Genomic DNA, 18,554 nt, shown 5'->3' on the forward strand with positions numbered 1-18,554 from the left:
TTTGGCATCCACCCTAGCATATTTTCTTTCTATCGCTTCCATTTTTGTCCCTAACTTGTTTTCTCCTGCCAGGCGGGAACTGAGGTGGTGTGGCCAGGGGGTCCCAGCCTTGGTGTCAGACCTGGGGTTGATATCCTGACTCTGTCATTTACTGAGAGCCTGACTTCAAGCACACGGGCTCGACTCATGTGTGCCTCGGTTTCCACAGCAGTAAAAGGCAGAATCAAGAGGACCAGTAATAGAGAATATAGCTCTCAGAGGCCTGTCGTGAAGTTCAGAGGAGGAAAATGCATAGAAAATGGCAAAACTCACTTTTTTTCCCCTATTTTTTTATTTTAAAAATTGATATATAATTTTTTTCACATATTATTTATTTCACATTTTTAATGTTTATTTCACTGAAACACATACATTCTATTGCAATTTTGAATAGAATGTCTTATTAAACTATATATATATTTTTTTATTTCCCTTCTTTAAGTAATATGAAGTAATTGATTTCACTTCGTGGCTTACAGTGTATCATCCCTCCGCTGCTCCCTCCCCTGGTCCACACCCTCATCCCACACTTGAACACAGAACTAAAGAGAACATAGGAACAGGCCACGCCTCTGCCAAGAGCCTTCCCATCCTCTGGTTCCCACGTCCACATGCCCACCTGTTTCCTGTCATCTCCTTCTAAGAACACAGAAGAATAAAAACAGAGTCTGATCTGCTTACACCAAACAATTGCCCCTTACCCAGAGCCTTTCTGGGAAATAATTCCTGCCATCTGTATCCCGCCCCTGGCTTCCACGTCAGCTCAGCCACTGAGGCCTTCTCTTGAAGTGCTTTTCAATGTGCTTGGTGTTTTTATTCTTGGCCCGGTATTTAGTGGTTAGTGATCGTGTGCTTTCGCCAGCAGTGTGGATCTGACTGGCTGGTTTTTGGTGTTTTCCGATGTTGTCTGTTTTCTTTAGTGAAAATGCAGTTAATAAATGAGGCTAGGCACCACCCTATACCTGCAAGTCAGATTTCTGAAAATGTTTGTCTGTTTAAATGAAAAGGTGGGGTTTTTTTCCCGTTTTTTTTTTTTTAAGCTTGGGTTCTCCTCATTGCTTTGGCATAAAAAATAATTCCTCGTGTGCCTAGTCACTGAGCATCTGTTTTGTGGACCGTAGGTTCTAGAGAGTTGTCTTTAAACTTACTGATGCCTTTTTTTCTACTTTTTTTGGGTACATATTAGTTGAAACAGACTGAAGGTTGTACAGGGAGATAAGTAAAAACTTGTACTTTATTTTTAAAAATACTGTAAGGCTTCCTACTACATTTTTATTGTGGTAAAATCAACATAATATAAAATTCACCATTTTAACTCTTCCTGAGTGTACATTTCAGTAGCATTAAGCACAGCCATCACCACTGTCCATCTGTGGAAGCTTTTCACCATCCCAGACTGAAACTCCACCCCTGTTAAACACGAACTCCCCACCTCAGCACTCCGCCACCTCCACCCCTGCCCTCCCCTACCACGCTCAGCTCCCAGCCCTGGCATCCACTGCTCTACTGTCCCTCTCTATGAATCACACTACTCTAGGGACCCCGTGTGAGTAGAATCATACAATCTCTGTCCTTTTGTGACTGGGTTAGTTCACTCACAAGAATTTCCTTCCGTTTTAAAGCTGAATAATACCCCATCGTATGTACAGCTCACCCTTGAATAACAAAGTTTGAATCGTGTGGGTCCACTTACGTGATTTTTTTTTTTTTTTTGGTAAATAACCTTACAGCACTATAAAGGTACTTTGTGTCCCATATGACTTTCTTGACAACATCTGCTTCTCTCTAGCTTGCTTTACTAGAAGAGTACCATATATAATACATATGATACACAAAATAAGTGTCCGTTGACTGTTACGTTATTGGTAAGGCTTCCTGTTGACAATAGACTATTAGTAGTTAAGTTTTGGGGGCATCAAAAATCATGCATCCATTTTCAACTATGAGTCTGGGACAGGGGTTGGCACCCAGTACCCCTGCATTGCCCAGTGGTCAGCTGTATATACCCCATTTGGTTTTTCCATCCATTCAGCCCCTGATGGACATTTGTGTTGGTTCTCTGTTCAGTTCCTCTTCCCTCTTTAAAATCAGATTAATTGGGGGTTTTTTGCTGTTGAGTTATAAGAGTTTTTTTTTAAGGGTTTATTTATTTTATTTGACAGAGAGAGAGATCACAAGTGGGCAGAGAGGCAGGCAGAGAGAGAGAGAGGAAGAAGGTTCCCCGCTGAGCAGAGAGCCCCATGGAGGGCTCCATTCCAGGACCCTAAGACCTTGACCTGAACGGAAGGCAGAGGCTTAACCCACTGAGCCACCCAGGCGCCACTGAGTTGCAAGAGTTTTTAAATATATTTTGGATATTAGCCCTTTATGAGATATATGATTTGCACATATTTTCTACCATACCTTTTCATTTTGTCGATAATTTCCTTTGATGTAGTTCCACTTGTTTATTTTCATTTTCTTTGCTTCTGGTGTTAAATCCAAAACATTATTATGAGATTGACATTAAGGAGCTTACCTGCCTGTGTTTTTTTCTTCTAGGAGTTTTATGATTTCCCATCTTACAATTAAGTCTTCAATCCATTTTGAGTTGATTTTTGTGTCGGGTACAAGATAGGGGTCTGATTTCATCCTTTTGCATGTCCAGTTTTCCCAGTTCCATTGATTGAAGACCGTCCTCTCCCCATTGTATGTTCTTGGCTCCTTTGTTTTAAACTAATTGACCATATACGCCTGGGTTCATTTCTGGTCTCTGTATTCTGTTCCGCTGATCTGTTTTTATGCCAGTAGCGTACCGTTTTGATTTCTGTAACTTTATAATATAGTAATATTCTGTCAAGGAAACACTGGTTCATCATGCTCAGGCAATTAAAAACAGCAAAAGTATTTCAAAACTCTGTGAGTATGAGCATGTGACCCTCAACTAGTATTTCTAATACCGCGATTTTCAAGTAAGCCACTATGGAGATAACAAAGATACGCCATTCTCTGGATAAAACCTCTCTTAATTAATTTTTCACATCTTTTAATTTCATTTACTTTTTTATCCTTTTTTTTTTAATTACTATGGAAAACATAGTGACATTCAATCTGAATGAAGTGAAATGGGAAGTTTCCTCACTCCCCTTTTTTCCACCAGTTCTACTCCCCGGAAGTAAGCACTGAAAGTTTGGTGTATCGCTTCCTAGAGCACGCAAGCATTTGAACAGCCAACTAGTTACATATATGAGGAGGGAGAGAGGAAGGGAGGAGAAAGAAGAGACACAGAGAGGGTAAGAGAGCGTGTGAGTGTGTGTGTGTGTGTGTGTGTATGTACACACGTATATACACACATGTAGTTTCAAAGTAAAAAGTAAAAGGGACCATGCCATAATAACGTTCTATAGTATGGTTTCTTTTCCACTTAATACAATATGTTCTCCACCTTTTCCTCTGTCAGCGTATAGAACTCTGCCTCATTCTTTTTTTTTTTTTAATATTTATTTATTTAATTTTAGAGAGAGGGAGAAGGGAGAGACAGAAGGAGAGGGAAAGAGTCTTCAGCAGACTCTGTGCAGAGTGTGGAGCCCAACATGAGTCTCCATCTCAGGACCCTGAGATCACAGCCTGAGCTGAAATCAGGAGTCAGACGGATGCTCAACCAACTGTGCCACCCACGTGCCCCCTCATTCTTTCCAGAAGCTTTTCCTATGTCACTCTTTGGGTATAATCACCCCCTTATTCACAGATAATACCATTGTCTTGGCATTGCCAGGACACTGCAGTGAAAGCTCTTGTATACATATTTTTGTACACTTGAGCAGGGTATTTCTGTAGGATAGGTGCCCACAAACGTGACTGCTGATCCATTTGCCTATAACACCATACTCATCAATTTAAGGCCCTTTGGTACATCTTACCTAATTGCTATTTCAAAAATTTATCCCTTTAACACTAGATTTTGTGATTGTAAACAGCTTTTGCTGATCCAATAGGTGAAAAATGGTATGTTAATTATTTTAGTGTATATGCCTGGATTGTTAGTGAGGTTGAATGTTTTTTCCTAGATGTGTTAGCTACTTATATGTTCCAGAGTGCCTTTTTTTTTTTTTTTAAAGAGTGTCATATTCTTATTGGTTTGGGTTTTTTTTAAGATTTTACTTATTTTTCAGAGAGAGTGAGCACACACAAGCAGGGAGAGCAGCCAGCTTAGGGTGAAGCGGGCTCCCCGCTGATCAGGTCTGGGATCATGACCTGAGTTGAAGGCAAATGCTTAACCAACTGAGCCACTCAAGTGCCCATATTCTTACTGTATTCTTATTGGTCTTTTTTAAAAAAATTATGTTCAGTTAGCCACTGTATAGTAAATCATTAGTTTTTGAGGTAGTGTTCAGTGATTCGTTAGTTACATATTAACCCAGTGCTCATCTTACTGGTTTTAATAACTTTATATGTATTACTCTTCTACTGAATAAGTTGGAAATATTATTCATTTTGTTCTTTTAGCTTTGTGTGTAGTAACTTTTGCCAAAAAAGAAGTTTTTAAGTTTTTTTAAATTATTAACATATAATGTATTATTAGCCCCAGGGGTGCAGGTCTGTGAATCGTCAGTCTTACACATTTCACAGCACTCAGCCGTAGCATATACCCTCCTCAATGTCCATCACCCAGCCACCCTCAGTTTGTTTCGTGAGATTAAAAGTCTCTTATGGTTTGTCTCCCTCCCAATCCCATCTTGTTTCATTATTCCCTCCTACCCCCCAAACCCTCCACCCTGCCTCTCAAATTCCTCATATCAGAGAGATCATATGATAATTGTCTTTCTCTGATTGATTTACTACGCTCAACATAATTCCCTCTGGTTCCATCTACATCGTTGCAAATGGCAAGATTTCACTTCTTTTGATGGCTGCATAGTATTCCATTGTATATATATACAACTGAATATTGTATATATACAATATTCTTTATCCATTCATCTGTTGATGGGCATCTAGGTTCTTTCTATAGTTTGGCTATTGTGGACATTGCTGCTATAAACGGTGAATGTGCTCCTTTGGATCGCTACATTTGTATCTTTAGGGTAAATACCCAGTTGTGCGATTGCTGGGTCATAGGGCAGCTCTGTTTTCAACCTTTTGAGGAACCTCCATGCTGTTTTCCAGAGTGACTGCACCAGCTTGCATTCCCACCAACAGCATAGGAGGGTTCCCCTTCCTCTGCATCCTTGCCAACATCTGTCATTTCCTGACTTGTTCATTTTAGCCATTCTGACTGGTGTGAGGTGGTATCTCACTGTGGTTTTGATTTGTATCTCCCTGATGCGGAGTGATGTGGAGCACTTTTTTCATGTGTCTGTTGGCCATCTGGGCGTCTTCTTTGCAGAAATGTCTGTTCATATTTTCTGCCCATTTCTTGATTGAATTATTTGTTCTTTGGGTATTGGGTTTGATAAGTTCTTTATAGATTTTGGATACTAGCCTAAATTTTTATATAGTCAAATCTGTCAGCTTTTTACAGCGTCTGTGTTTGGTATTGTGATTATAAAGACCCTTCCAAACCAAGATTATGAAAATATTCTTCTGCTTCTATGTTTATCATGTTAAACTGTGAATACATTTACAGCTGACCTTTGGGTAAGATACGAGGGGAGAGATCTGTTTGATTCAGCGTAGAGATTTACCTGCCTCAGGGCATTTTATTGAATAATCTATCCTTTCCTCATTATTTAGAAATCCCACCTTTATCACATGTCTTCTGTGGGAATGGGTTCTGTTTCACTGAGCTGCCCGCCCTGCTGCGGGCCAAGTTCTGAGCAGCGAGTCCCAACCCAGAGTGACCGCTCTAGAGGGAAACACCCTGGGTCAGGCTTGCCATCATGTACTGACTTTGTGACCTCAGACAGCTATGTGGTCTTCTTCTATCCCAGTTTTGTCATCTGTAAACTGGGGCTCTGTCCTCGCTACTTTGCAGGGTTGTGAGGCTTCAGGGACCAAGAGTAAACTGCTCGTATTAATGGGCCTCCCATAACCACACTAGCTGACCCTTCCTGCTGCACTTTGCTGTGTGAAAGGACAAAACTTTCTATATTGTTCTTTACTTTTCTAAAGTCAAACTTTGAAACCAGCTCTTCAAGTTTCGAAATGGAAGTTCACTAAGGTTTTGACTGTTACTGCCTTTAAGTTTCTGAGTTCAGTTTTGGGAGAATTGGTATTACTTTCAGAGCAGCTTCTTTCCAGATGAATGTCCTGTGTTCGACATATAGTTTGATTTTACTTTTTGATCACTTGGAGTCTTGCTCTGTTGCCTGGCAATTTCCTGATAGAACACATATGTTTGGTTTTAGTTCTAATTTTGAATATTTGTGTTTTTTGCTTTCTTAAGTGGTTTTTACCCTGTATTCAGTGGCTTTATGTGTATTTTCCTTCTAATTAATTTGGACATTTATAGTTAGTTTTAGGAGCTTATTTTCCCCCTGGTAGTTTCATACATAGCTACAACTTGACCATCCCCTCTCCCTTTCATCACCCATTTTTGATGAGCTACCTTACTCTTGCTAGTTTTCCCAAATGATTTTCTGTTTCATGGCCACCTGATTCTGGCCCTTGGTGCTCTGCCACCTAGCTGTCCTCAGCTCCTGACTCTTGTGCTCATGCTTGTCTTTGTGTTATGTGATGGTCAGTCTACCATCTGCAGTCTGGACAGGAAGAAAACAAGGAGGGCAAGGAAGAGGGTGCCTGTGTTGGAGCGAAACTTCCTAGAAACCCTACGCTTAGGTCTTACTGGCCAGAGCTGTGGCACATCATCACCCCAGCTGTCATCCCTAACTGGGAGAGTGAATGGTTTTAACTGGGCACATTGCCTCCCTGAATCAAACCGGGGCTCTGTTATTATGGAAAAAAGGTAAAAGGTGATCAGGGAAGCAGCTAGTTATATGGGCACAAGTCTACTTTTACACTTTTCAGTGATAGCATGCTCTCGTCAGGGCAGAGACCATGAGCTACAAGAAGCATCTCCTGGCCCGCAGTGTGGAAGGTGAGGAGGTTAGACTATTTAAATGGCCATCTACCTTTCCTTCCTCCTCTGTCTTCTGGATTGTGTTATGTTATTTCTCCTATATATCGTTCTTCTGTAACATTTTTATTCTCTCATGTAATGTATCCAGTATCTGCCTCTGGTCCTTTTGCTACAGTTTCTTCCTTCATCCCTGCCATTGGTGTTAACTCCTCTGTAAGTCTCTTGAGAATGGGCCCATGCAAACTATTTCATTTCCAGCCTTGCACGTTTTCTAGACACTGCCTGATGCCTTGGTACTAAAGCCACCGTTTGGGTAGAAAGTTCTCCAGCCACACTTCTTTATATGATCATTGTGCTGTTTTCTGAAGTGCAGTATTACCGAAAGTCAGAAGCCAGCCTGATTTTCTCCTTTATAGGCGGCTGTGGCCTAATTTTTTTTCCTTTTTTTAATGGTCATAGAACTAGTGGTGGTGTTGTAGACACAACTCAGAGGCAGAGGAACCTCGCTGTGTCCTGATATCCATTCATCTCTGTTAGTTTGCTGTCGAATGGAGGCCCCCCCTTCCACATGACCACTCAAGGGAACTTGCTGAATTTCTTGAATGGTATCTTGGAATACCTTTTCATCTTTCTCTGTTCTTTCCTTCAGAAATCCCAGCCCTGACTGGTTGGCTGTCCATTGTCTTCACCTATATCTGTTATTTTCTCTGATCTTTTTTTTTTTTCCCCTGCTTTCTCAAGCTCACCTTACACAGCCCCTGTCGTGTTTTCAGCGGGGTCTTTGTTCCTTTTTGTGGCTCTGCAGTGTTACCTTTTTTTTTTTTTTTTTAACGTGATGACTTGATTTTACTCATCCCTTCTTTCTGAGCTCTGCTAGTTTTTTTTTTTTTTTAACCATTAGTCCTATCATTTCTTTTCTTTTGGGGGGCTGTTTTGTCTTTATTTTCAGGTCTTATTTCTTAAAGGCTCAAAAAATCACTTATAATAAATTACCATATACTCAGTGGCCTCAAAGAACACACGTTCATTATCTTATGGTGCTGGAGGGTCAGGAGTTGGACGTGGGTCTCACTGGGCTGAAATCATGTTGTCGGCACGCCTGGGTTCCTTTCTGGAGTATCTCTGGGAGAATCCCCCTTTTCTCACCCTTCCCAGCTTCTAGAGGCTGCCTGCATTCCATGGCTCAGGGCTCCTTTCCTCCACCTAGCTAGCAGCAGTCAGTCAAGACCTTCCCACGTCACAGAGCCCTGACCTCCCACAGCCCCATGTCCTTCCAGCTCTACCTTCTCCACTTTTTTAAAAGAAGATTTTGCTTCTTTATTTGACAGGGAGTGAGAGAGTGCACAAGCAGGGGATTTCAGAGGGAGAGGGAGGAGCAGACTATCTTCTGATCAGGGAGCCCAATATGGGCTCCATCCCAGGATCCTGGAATCATGACCCAAGTTGAAGGCAGAGGCTTAACCGACTGAGCCACCCAGGGACCCTCCTCCTCTACGTTTTTAAGAATGCTTGTGGTTGCAAATTGGCCCCCCACCTGGGTAAGCTGGGCTACTCTCCCTCACTTGATTAGGAACCTTATTTCTATCAACAACCATATTTCCTCTTTGCCATACAAGGTGACAGATCCACAAGGGTAGGGATGTGGACATGTTTGGGGATAGGAATGGGGCACAATTCCACCTACTACAGAGATCATTTTAAAATTAATGTAAATGATCTTGGAATATATTCTCTTTTATTTCCTGCTTATAGTCTCTCTCTCTCTCTCATAGTAATTTTTAGAAATAAATTTATGTTTGTTCATGAGTAAGAGGGGTTTTTCCACGCCAGGCTGTTAGTGTAGGCTAGGGATTGGGGTAATAAAGCAAGGTCACTGTAGTTTGCGTTTAGGTCTGCTCATGGATATTCTGTCCCAGGACAGAATTTGCTCTTCCTCCATCTGCAGGGAAGCCCTGTGTCAGGCAGGGGCTTGTTCGTTTGTGTGGATGTATATGTGGGGGTGTGCTTGAGCTCCCGGCCACCCCTTATTTCTCTTACCTTTATATTCCTTCTACCTTACTTGTGTAATTCTTAAGGATAAGTTTTAGTTAATCAGTTTATTGATTTGGAAATATTCCTAGAAGACAAAGAATGAAAATAATGGTTATGGTAAGCATACTGATTATTAAGTACGACTGACCACTACACCCTCTTAAAGAGGGTATAGGCCTTGTCTGGCAGAGGCGGTGTTTCAGACCATCTGGGTCCCTCGCCGTGCTGTCTGCTTTCCCCCGGCCACAGCCGTGGAAGATGGCTAGCCTGTGGTCCTACCGGCAACCTGGGCCCTGACTCAGAAAGTTTAACTCGAGGCGTCTTAAGCGCGACGTATATTGTCTAGCTTCAAACTCAGGCTCAGCGAATTACTAGTTGTGTGATCTTAGGCAAGTTGCTCAAGGTTCATTATCCCCGTTTCCTTTCTATAAAATATTTTAAGAATTAAAAATAGTTAATCCACATAACGTCCTTTTAACTGTCTGACTTATACTCAGAGCTCCATAAATGGTAGCCATTAGTATTACTCTGTTAGAAATTTGGAATTAGGAAACCAAATGAGTAGGAGAGCTTCCAGTAGTAGAAGCTAAAGCCGGAGTGTCATGAGATAGAACAGTAGTTCTTAGTCCTTTATGGGGTCATCACCCCCTTGAAGACTCTGATGAAGGTATGGACAGAGGTAACTCACGCAAGGTCGAGGTTGAAAGTACCGTGTGCAGAGAATGAGGGGAGGGGGCTGCGGCAAGTCAAAACCATATGTGAATGAGACTTATGAAAGCATAGAAACTCATCCAAGCAGAGAAAGCTGTTTCATAAACATGGATCATGGCCTAACTGAGGAGAGAAGCCGAAGCCGTAAGACAGCCCTTCAGTTCTGGTCCCACAGTTGCTACCCTGACATTCCTCAGAGGACCCTGCTTGTCTCCCCATTTCCCTGGACACCTGCTGTGGACATAACCAAGGTAGCCTGGGTCTCATGTCCTGAAACCAAATTAGCAAGATAAAATCAAAGGTAAAGCTGATTTTTACATGATGAAGTATTGCTGTGTCCTTTCAGATTGTTTTTAGCCAATATTGTGAAGTTTTCCTGTGGGTGTGATTGTATCCACAGGCCTGGTGCTTTCAGAATAAAGTGAATAACCAGCTGTCATGGCTTTCCAGCTGCTGACTTCCTTTTTTGGAGGTTGAACCCTTTCCAGGCTTATCCTACTTTTTCCTATTCCAGTGTAAGGAAAAAGCAAGGAAGAGGTAACATCAACTTTTCAAGTAGAATTCTTTTTCATTTTGGTTCACCCCTTAAAATCTTTGAGCTGAGGGGTACCTGGGTGGCTCAGTGGGTTGGACCTCTGCCTTCAGCTCGGGTCATGATCTCGGGGTCCTGGGATCGAGCCCCACATCAGGCTCTCTGCTCATCGGGGAGCCTGCTTCCCCCCACTCTGCCTGCCTCTCTGCCTGCTTGGGATCTCTCTCTGTCAAATAAATAAATAAATTCTTTAAAAAAAAATCTTCAAGCTGAAAATGAAGCAGAACTCTGCAAGATTTTATAGATAGAAAGGATTCTAAAGATTTTCGGGTCCCCCTACTTCTTTCAGAAGTAAAGGAGAGTGGACCCAGCATCATATTGCATTCTCTGTCTCATGTAGTACTTGAGACAACCTTCTCTTTACAGATGAGGAAATGGGCACAGAGAGATGAAGTCCTGGCCCACAATCAAGATACAGCAAGTGGTAGAGCTCGGTTTGGTAACCTCCCATCTTTCTGACTACAAAGCACAATTAGAATGCCTCCGTGGTCTCCAAACCTCCAGCTAGAGTTGAAGACTTGCATTTCTTCCTCTCAACATGGCCTTTCAACATCTCTTCTAGAAAAGAAAACAGGAAATATGTGTTCCCCACTGTTTTTATCCGTGCTCCAGAAGGATCCTGCATGTGTGCATCTAGCCGTCAGAGCAGTGTAGTTTCAGCCGGCTTCTAAGCTGGAACTTCTGTTGGGTGTTTAGCCACACTTTCCAGAGGCCCTCCCAGGGACCCACAGCTTGCGGTGCTGGGAAGGACGGGCCGAGACTGCTGGGACAGCAGTCGTCCAGCTTTAGCATTAGCATAAACGGTATTTGCTTACAGAGTATTTGTAGGGTGATGGAGTGGTTGAGAGCACTGACTCTCCAATTAGACTGCTTGGGTGTATCTGAGCTCTTCGGTTTAATACTTGAGTGACCTTGGGCAGAACCTGCTACATCTCCTGTCCGTTTCTTTATCGTAGGAGGTACATAATACAATGTATTACGTAATACATTGTATTATGTACCTACTTAATACAATTGGGTATGTAATACATTGGGCTGTTTTGGGGATTAAGTGTGATCATGTATATAACCCACTTAGCGCAGGGCCTGGCTTGGGAATGCTCAGTAAATGCTGGCTATTTTCATACCACTTGCAAGTGGTAAAGAGAAACCTCAAAAGAGGTAACATCAGTTTCTTACTAGACTTCTTTTTTATCTTAGTTAATCTTTTTAAGTTTTTGAACTGAAAACAAGTTGTAACTTTATAGGCTTTTATAGCGGGGAAGGATTACCATCCTTGAAAATGGTAACTCCAGTGTTTAGCTGATAAGACTAGTTTTTAAAACTACATTCATTCTGAGTGAGTGTAAAATACTCGTTTTCAAAATGCAGGAAATGTACATATGTAATTTATGACTATAATGAAGAGAGGTAGAAATACATTCTTGTTCCAAGTTGTTTTGTTGCTAAACCATTAAATAAAATGGCTATTTTCCTTTTCCTCAGCAGAGGAAAGAAGCTTCCATCCCTATATCTTCTAGGACTGTAAAAAGCTTATAGTTTCATTTTTTAATGCCTACTTTTACTGCCATCCACTGAGGTAACTAGCAGATATTTTCATTTTATTTATAATAATATACCAATATTTAACTTTAAACAATAACTCAATTCTTTTCTGGTTCACTGTGCAGATGAATAATTTTCAAAGGTATTTGTTCTTGTAGACGGTATGATTTATTCCAGGCCATGTGGATTTTTCAAGTTTCCTAGACATTTCCATGCACAATGGAAGTGTTAGTTTGCACAGTGTCCTACCAACTAATGTATAAATTGTACCAGTGTACAGCTTATTACTGTATAATGTACATCCTCTATACACTTAGGAAATGCAGTAATGTATAGTTTATAACTAGGTGATTATTTGGGGCAGAGTTACACATAAATTTGACAGGCTCACATTTGTGAGTACAAAGAATACCACGTGCATTTCAGATTATAATAGTTTACCGTAGAAAGGAATTTAGAGATTATTCTAGACCAGTGCTCAAATAGAAAATTGAGGCACAATTACTTATGCATTACATAGGTTAATTATGATAATTTCTCCTTACCAAAAAGTTTATGACATGGCTTTGCTTGCAATTTGTCTTACCTCTTTTGGATTAAAAATCCAAATTTAAGACAATCTTGTATTTGAAGAAGAAAGACTGAATCCTGTTTGTATGATAAAGCTGAGTTAGGGTTTCGAGAATGAATATTAAACTCATACTTAGTGTCATATCGAAGAATTTTCTGTAGTATCTTTAGTTGGGTTGTCCACCTATTATAGTTACACTACTTTATTAAAATTTAAAAAATATATAAAATTTCTTAAGATTTTATTTGAGAGAGAGAGGGAGCACATGGGGGGAGGGGGTTGAAGGAGAGAGAGAAGCAGACTCCCCTCTGAGCAGGGAGCCTGATGCAGGGCTTGATTCCAGGGCCCTGAGATCATGACCTGAGCTGAAGGCAGATGCTTAACTTAACCAACTGAGGCAACAGGTGCCCCACATTTAGACTAATATCTAAAGCAATGAACTAATAGCTCACTAACAGCAAATAAATAGTATATGCATTTTCAAAGAAAAATTGTGTGCAGATGTTTTTTTCCCCTCCCCTAGTATTTGAAGATACTGTTAAAGAATTGCAGTTTGTTACAAACTTGATTGGTTAGGATCACACTGTATTATTTAAAATTCAGTTTTAGTAGTGTTACAGCAATCAAATGGGGAGAAACCAAAAGAATTATTAAAACTATTTCAAAGCTCAAGACCAGAAATAATATTGGACTAAGTTTCCAGTCTTTCTCTTGGTCTGGAACATTCTTATTTTATTTTTTATTAGCGAGAGTATGAGAGAGTGGGTGGAGGGTCTGAGGGAGAGAGGGGGAATCCCAAGCAGACTCTGTGCTGAGTGCTGAGCCTAATGTGGGGCTCAGTCTCATGACTCAAGATTGTGACCTAAGCTAAAATCAAGTCAGACGCTCAGCTGACAAAGCCACCCAGGCGCTCCCGTCTGAAACATTCTTAATCCTTTGTCTTCACCTGTCTGACCTTTACTTACCCTTCAGAACCCTGCTTTTGTTTCAGTGAAACCTCGCTTAAACCGGGTCTCATGTTAAATACTGTTAGCATTTTGCATTCCTCTTAATATATCCCTATCTGGATTGTAATAATGTGATTATTGGTAATTTTTTAAAAATTATGTCCTCCACTGAACTGTACATTCTACCAGGGTAGAAATCAAATGTATCCTTTTTGCTGCTATATCCTTCCTGTCAAACAGGATTCCTGCTAGATACGTAGACATCCTCAATAAGTAGTTACTGACTGATGGCTGAATGGACTCCTTGTTTAGGATGTTAAGAGATGTTGAAAAGAATCAATTGGCTACTTCCCATAGGGCTTCAGGTCAGTTGGCTACTTCCCAGAGGGCTTCAGGTCATGTTACTTCTATGAGGTCACCATGGGTAAAGGCTTTGTTTGAGATTGCAAGCCCAGAAATTTATCTTTACCATTTTGATCATCAGATTTATTACAAGATGCTAATTTATATGTCAGAATACACCTTTTAAATTTACGGTAGGAAAGGTAGCTAGGAACTGGATCTTGTCGTCTGTACAGGTGCAGCTCAGTCGGTAATCTCTGAAGAACCTTGTACTTCTCTACATTTCCTTGCCTAGCATGCCAAGACGGTGGACTGCCTCACCAGGACTGGGTTTACATGAGCAAGAACAAATTTTTAGTTCACGGGCTTATTTCTTCCCCCAATATAACCGAGTATTATCCTGATTGATAAATCAGAAACTTTCTCTTGGTTTGTAGATTTCCATTCAGGGAACTGAATTATGAATATGGAGGTTGTCTCTTGGGAACAACCTCCATATTTGAATCTTATTTGTTTCTTTGAGCTTGAACTGCTTAAAACACTAACTATGCTTTACATCAAAATTATGAGAATAAGAGTTAACAAATGAAAATTTAAAACACTTAAGTAATATCCATTAACTGGGATCTTGTAGTACTTTAGAAATGGTATTTATGATTTTTAGTGAATCACACGTTTGGAATGGCTTCAATCATAATATTTCTGGTATCTTGTTGGTATGTATGGAAAATCCAGGTTGAAATGAGCAACTTCCATAAATAAGATATTAGAAGTCTTCTGGTTTTTTCCCACATTCCCTCAGCTTACATATTATACAATTCTTTTAGCAGTAGTTTGTGCAATTAAAATGGATTTCTTATAGGGTATTTTTTTTTTTAAGGTTTATTTATTTTAGAGAGAGCAGGTGACTGGGAGGTTGGTGCAGGGAGAAGGAGAGAGACAATCCCCAGCACACTCTCCACTGAGCAGGAGTCCAATGCAGGGCTCAATCCCATGACCCTGAGATCCTGACCCGAGCCGAAATGAAGAGTCGATGCTTAACCAACTCAGCCATCCAGACGCCCCAGGGTAATTTTTTTCATAAGGTATTTTTCAACAGAATTCTATTCGAGTACTTGAATTCTTATTTTCTTTGAGATAGGCTTCACAGAGATGCCTAAGTCTTGTATCTTGTTTCCAGAATTTTCCCATCTACAGCAGAGGCTGCCAGATATTCACCAAAACGTGTTTCCTTTTTTTGGCCACATTTTCCCTTGCAGTTCTGTGTGTCCTGTGACGGAGTGGAATTCCAGTGGAATTTCTGAGGGCTAGCCATTTCCAGGGCTGGCTCGTAAAAGCCCTCCCATATGTGATTCTCGATTTTCTGCCCCTTGTTTTGCATTGGTGACCTGTGCCTGCGGCCACCTAGAAGTCATGTATTGAAGAGGGAAGACTTTCTGTCAGATGATGGGTCACTATACACCCTGCCTGGAGCAGAGGCCATGTCCCTCCACCCAATTTGTATTGGACTAATGTGTGAATAACAAATAAGCTTCTCACCTTTAGCCCCTGGAAGTTGGGAGTTTATTTGTTAGTGCAAGTCGTGTTACCATAAGACAGCATTTAAGAGCTAATAGAGCAATTCCAGAGTAAATATTTAAGTTGTCAAGAATGATTAACGTATGCCTTAATTTGTAACACATTCCCTGCAGAAGAAACAACAGTTTCACTTAAAATAGCCTGTTGGGGGGCCCCAGGGTGGCTCAGTTGGTTGGGCCTCTGCCTTTGGCTCTGGTCCTGATCCCAGGGGTCCTGGGACCGAGCCCCGCATCGGGCCCTCTGCTCTGTCGGGAGCCTGCCCTCCCCTCTCCCACTCCCCGTGCTTGTGCTCTCTCTCTCATGCTCTCTGTCTCAAATAAATAAATAAAATTTTTAGAATAAAAATAAAATAGTCTGTGGAGTCTCAGTCAGATTTCATTATTCCAGGTGGCTTGGCACTTCCCTGAAAAAGCCGACTGACGGCGGCCCTGATTAAGCAGGCCCTCTGTTTATCCTCCTTCCTCCCACACCATTTTATAAGGTCACATTCTGTGTTTACAAATCCTGAGAGCATTTACGCTATTGAGAAGTGCAGTAGGAGAGAGAGAAGGGATACATTTAAAATATCAACACAGAAGCCATTTTTCTGGAACCGGCTGGCATTCTGGCTGGTCACTTTTCCAAAACGTGTTTGCTGCCTTGAGAAGCTTAACCAAAACGTAAAAGCTGCTCGGGGTTCAACCGTCCATCTGGTGCCCGAGCCAGAAATCTAGCTGCTCTTGACTCATCTCTCTCCTCATCATTCCCACCCCCTCGAAGTCAGTTCTGTCTCCTGAATATATTTTGAATCTGACGCCCACCTCGTTCTCACACAGGTCTCTGTTAAAGGTGCCTTGCATGCAGATGTCTCCTAACCGGTCCTTGAGCTCCAGTCTTAGCACTTCCCCGCCGTAGCCAGAATTCCCTTTCTAAAATGCAGAAGTCAGCGGCTCATGCGTCTACTTTGAAGTGCTTTGGTGGCTCACCCTTGCTCTGGGAGAAAGCCTACACATCTTGAGAGGACTTGCAAGGACCCGCGTCATCCACCGTTACTTCTCCTATCTTGTCTCACACTGTCATTCCGTCCCTTTTCCTGTACTGTTTTTCCTGAGCTCTGTGCTCCAGCCTCACCAGACTTCTCTTGAAACTCATCTTACTCTTTTTTTAAGGCTCTCAGGCTTTGCTTCTGCCATGCCCTCTGTGTCGAACACTGCTTTTTACCCGATTCCTCCTTCATCACCTGCATAATTCCTACCCAGCCTTGGGTTCTCAACTCAGATTTTACTTCTCCGATGGCCTCTTCCGAACCTGGAGGCCTGGGTTAACTGTGCTCCATTTGTACTCTGCGAGTCACCCTGCATTTCTCGGTTCCAGGAGCTCCAGGGCTGGGTTTTCCTGTTTACTTGTCCATATCTCCTGTGGGACTGCCCAGGAGGATCTCAGACCGAGATCATGTCGGTCCCCGTGGTCTCCGGCCCTTAACACGATGCCTAGCCCGGTAGAGACTTGTTGGATGAATGAATAATAGGGTGTGCGAGAACCCGGTCGTGTTCAGATTTGTCTGTGGAGTAATATTTGAGGATGTATTATGGAAGACGGAGTCAGTACCAGAATAGCTTTCCAGATCTTGGGGAATATTGGGAAACACTAAAGACCCTCTGCATCAGAAATAATTGAATTCTGGATCTCTGTGGAAGGTTGAACTAATAGGATTTGCTGGTGGGTGTGAATGACTCCGTGCTTCTAAATTATATTGCCGCAGCGAACTTGTTCACAGACAGCTCATGTCACGTTCCGGCCAAGGTCATGGTGAGGATTCAACAGCACGCACATAGAGTTCCTGTCTAGCCTAGCGTTTGGCATTTTGTCAGTACTCAGTAAACACTCATTTTCCTCTCTGTGAGTGACTCGGCATCTTGCTGAGAGGAGAAAGCCAGTGCCCGATGCGGTGGGCTGTGCCGCAGGTGGAGGTGGCATCCGGCCCCTGCCTGCCTGGCCCGCCCCGGCTGTGTCCCTGCGGTCCTGCCCGTCCTGCCCAGCACGTCCCCAGGCTGTCTGGCCTGCTCCTCTGCCAGCTCTCCAGCGCCCTCACGTTCAGACTTTGGGACTGTCAGACCTTGTCCTTTCCCTCCCAAGGGAAGCTGCTCTCTTCCTTCTCACCTGTAGGGATGTGTGTTCTGTCTGCACTTCTGTGAATGCTGCTGTCTAGGACCAGGCTGTTTACTCCTCCTGTGATCTGAGTGTGGGTAACGTAGCGGACACACGGAGCTAAGAGCATTTATTCTGTGGTCAGACTGCTGGGCTTGAATTGTGGCACTATTGCCCCCGGCCTCTGGAACCTTTGGCAAGTACCTGAACCCCTCCAGTTCTTATTTCTGCCAGATGCAGATTGGGAACCATGAGGTGAGAAGGGTTACTTCTTCTGATACAAGCGAACAGGGCCACCACCTAAGAAGCCCCCCGAGTAACTATCAGCCATCATCCATCTCAGTGGGGCCTGGTGACCTCAGGCACGCTTCTGTAGCTCACGGTATCGCTTCTGGGCTGAGGCTGCAGCTCTGCACCCTCTCCTCTCACCCTTTCATGTTGTTTTCCCTCCAGTGTCCCCTAGGAACTCAGACTCAGCCTTCGAAGCTAAGCTTATCAGCTTTTCCCTTGGCAGGGTGCTTTGGCTACAAGTGACAGAAAACCCAAATAAAAATGATCTAAACAGCAAGGGAAGTTCTTTCTCTTTGTAACAAGAAGTCTAGAGGTAGGATGGATCCAGGGTTGCAAAACCCCATTGCTCAGTCATGTCCTCTAGGACTTCCCGTTCCCTTGGCATTTTGACTTGTCCTCTTAGGCTAGCTCCCCTCATGTTAAGATAAAGATTCAGGCACTGTGTGTATCCTGAGAGGACTTCCCCCTCATTTTCACTCAGATCAAGGGAACTTTCCTAATCTGGTTGCTGACAAGGGAACTGGAATTCTCAGTTTTAGTTAGACTAACCAAGATCCATCTACCTGCCGCTGGGGAAAAGATTCCATTCCCTGAGCAAATGACTGGGAGTGAGTTGGGAGGGGAGTGAACTCCTGAGCAGAGTCAGGGCTCCGCTGGCCAAGAAAGTGGGGCTGGAGGTGCATTTGGGTAGAGAATATACCATGTCTGCTGCAGAGTTCAAAATATTTTGTGATGAGTAGGAAAGATCTAAAAATGAATTGGGAGTCACATTGAAGTCAGAAA

The 18,554-nt window shown here is 42.5% G+C and overlaps 1 protein-coding gene across 1 annotated transcript in view; it reads left to right on the plus strand.

The window, feature by feature from the left end:
* Nucleotides 1-18,554, plus strand: part of MYO1D (myosin ID) — a 339,488-nt gene that overhangs the window by 46,243 nt on the left and 274,691 nt on the right. The gene's annotated exons all lie outside the window — the stretch shown is intronic.

This window comes from Mustela nigripes, chromosome 16 (assembly GCF_022355385.1).
Source record: "Mustela nigripes isolate SB6536 chromosome 16, MUSNIG.SB6536, whole genome shotgun sequence".
NCBI lineage: Eukaryota > Metazoa > Chordata > Mammalia > Carnivora > Mustelidae > Mustela > Mustela nigripes.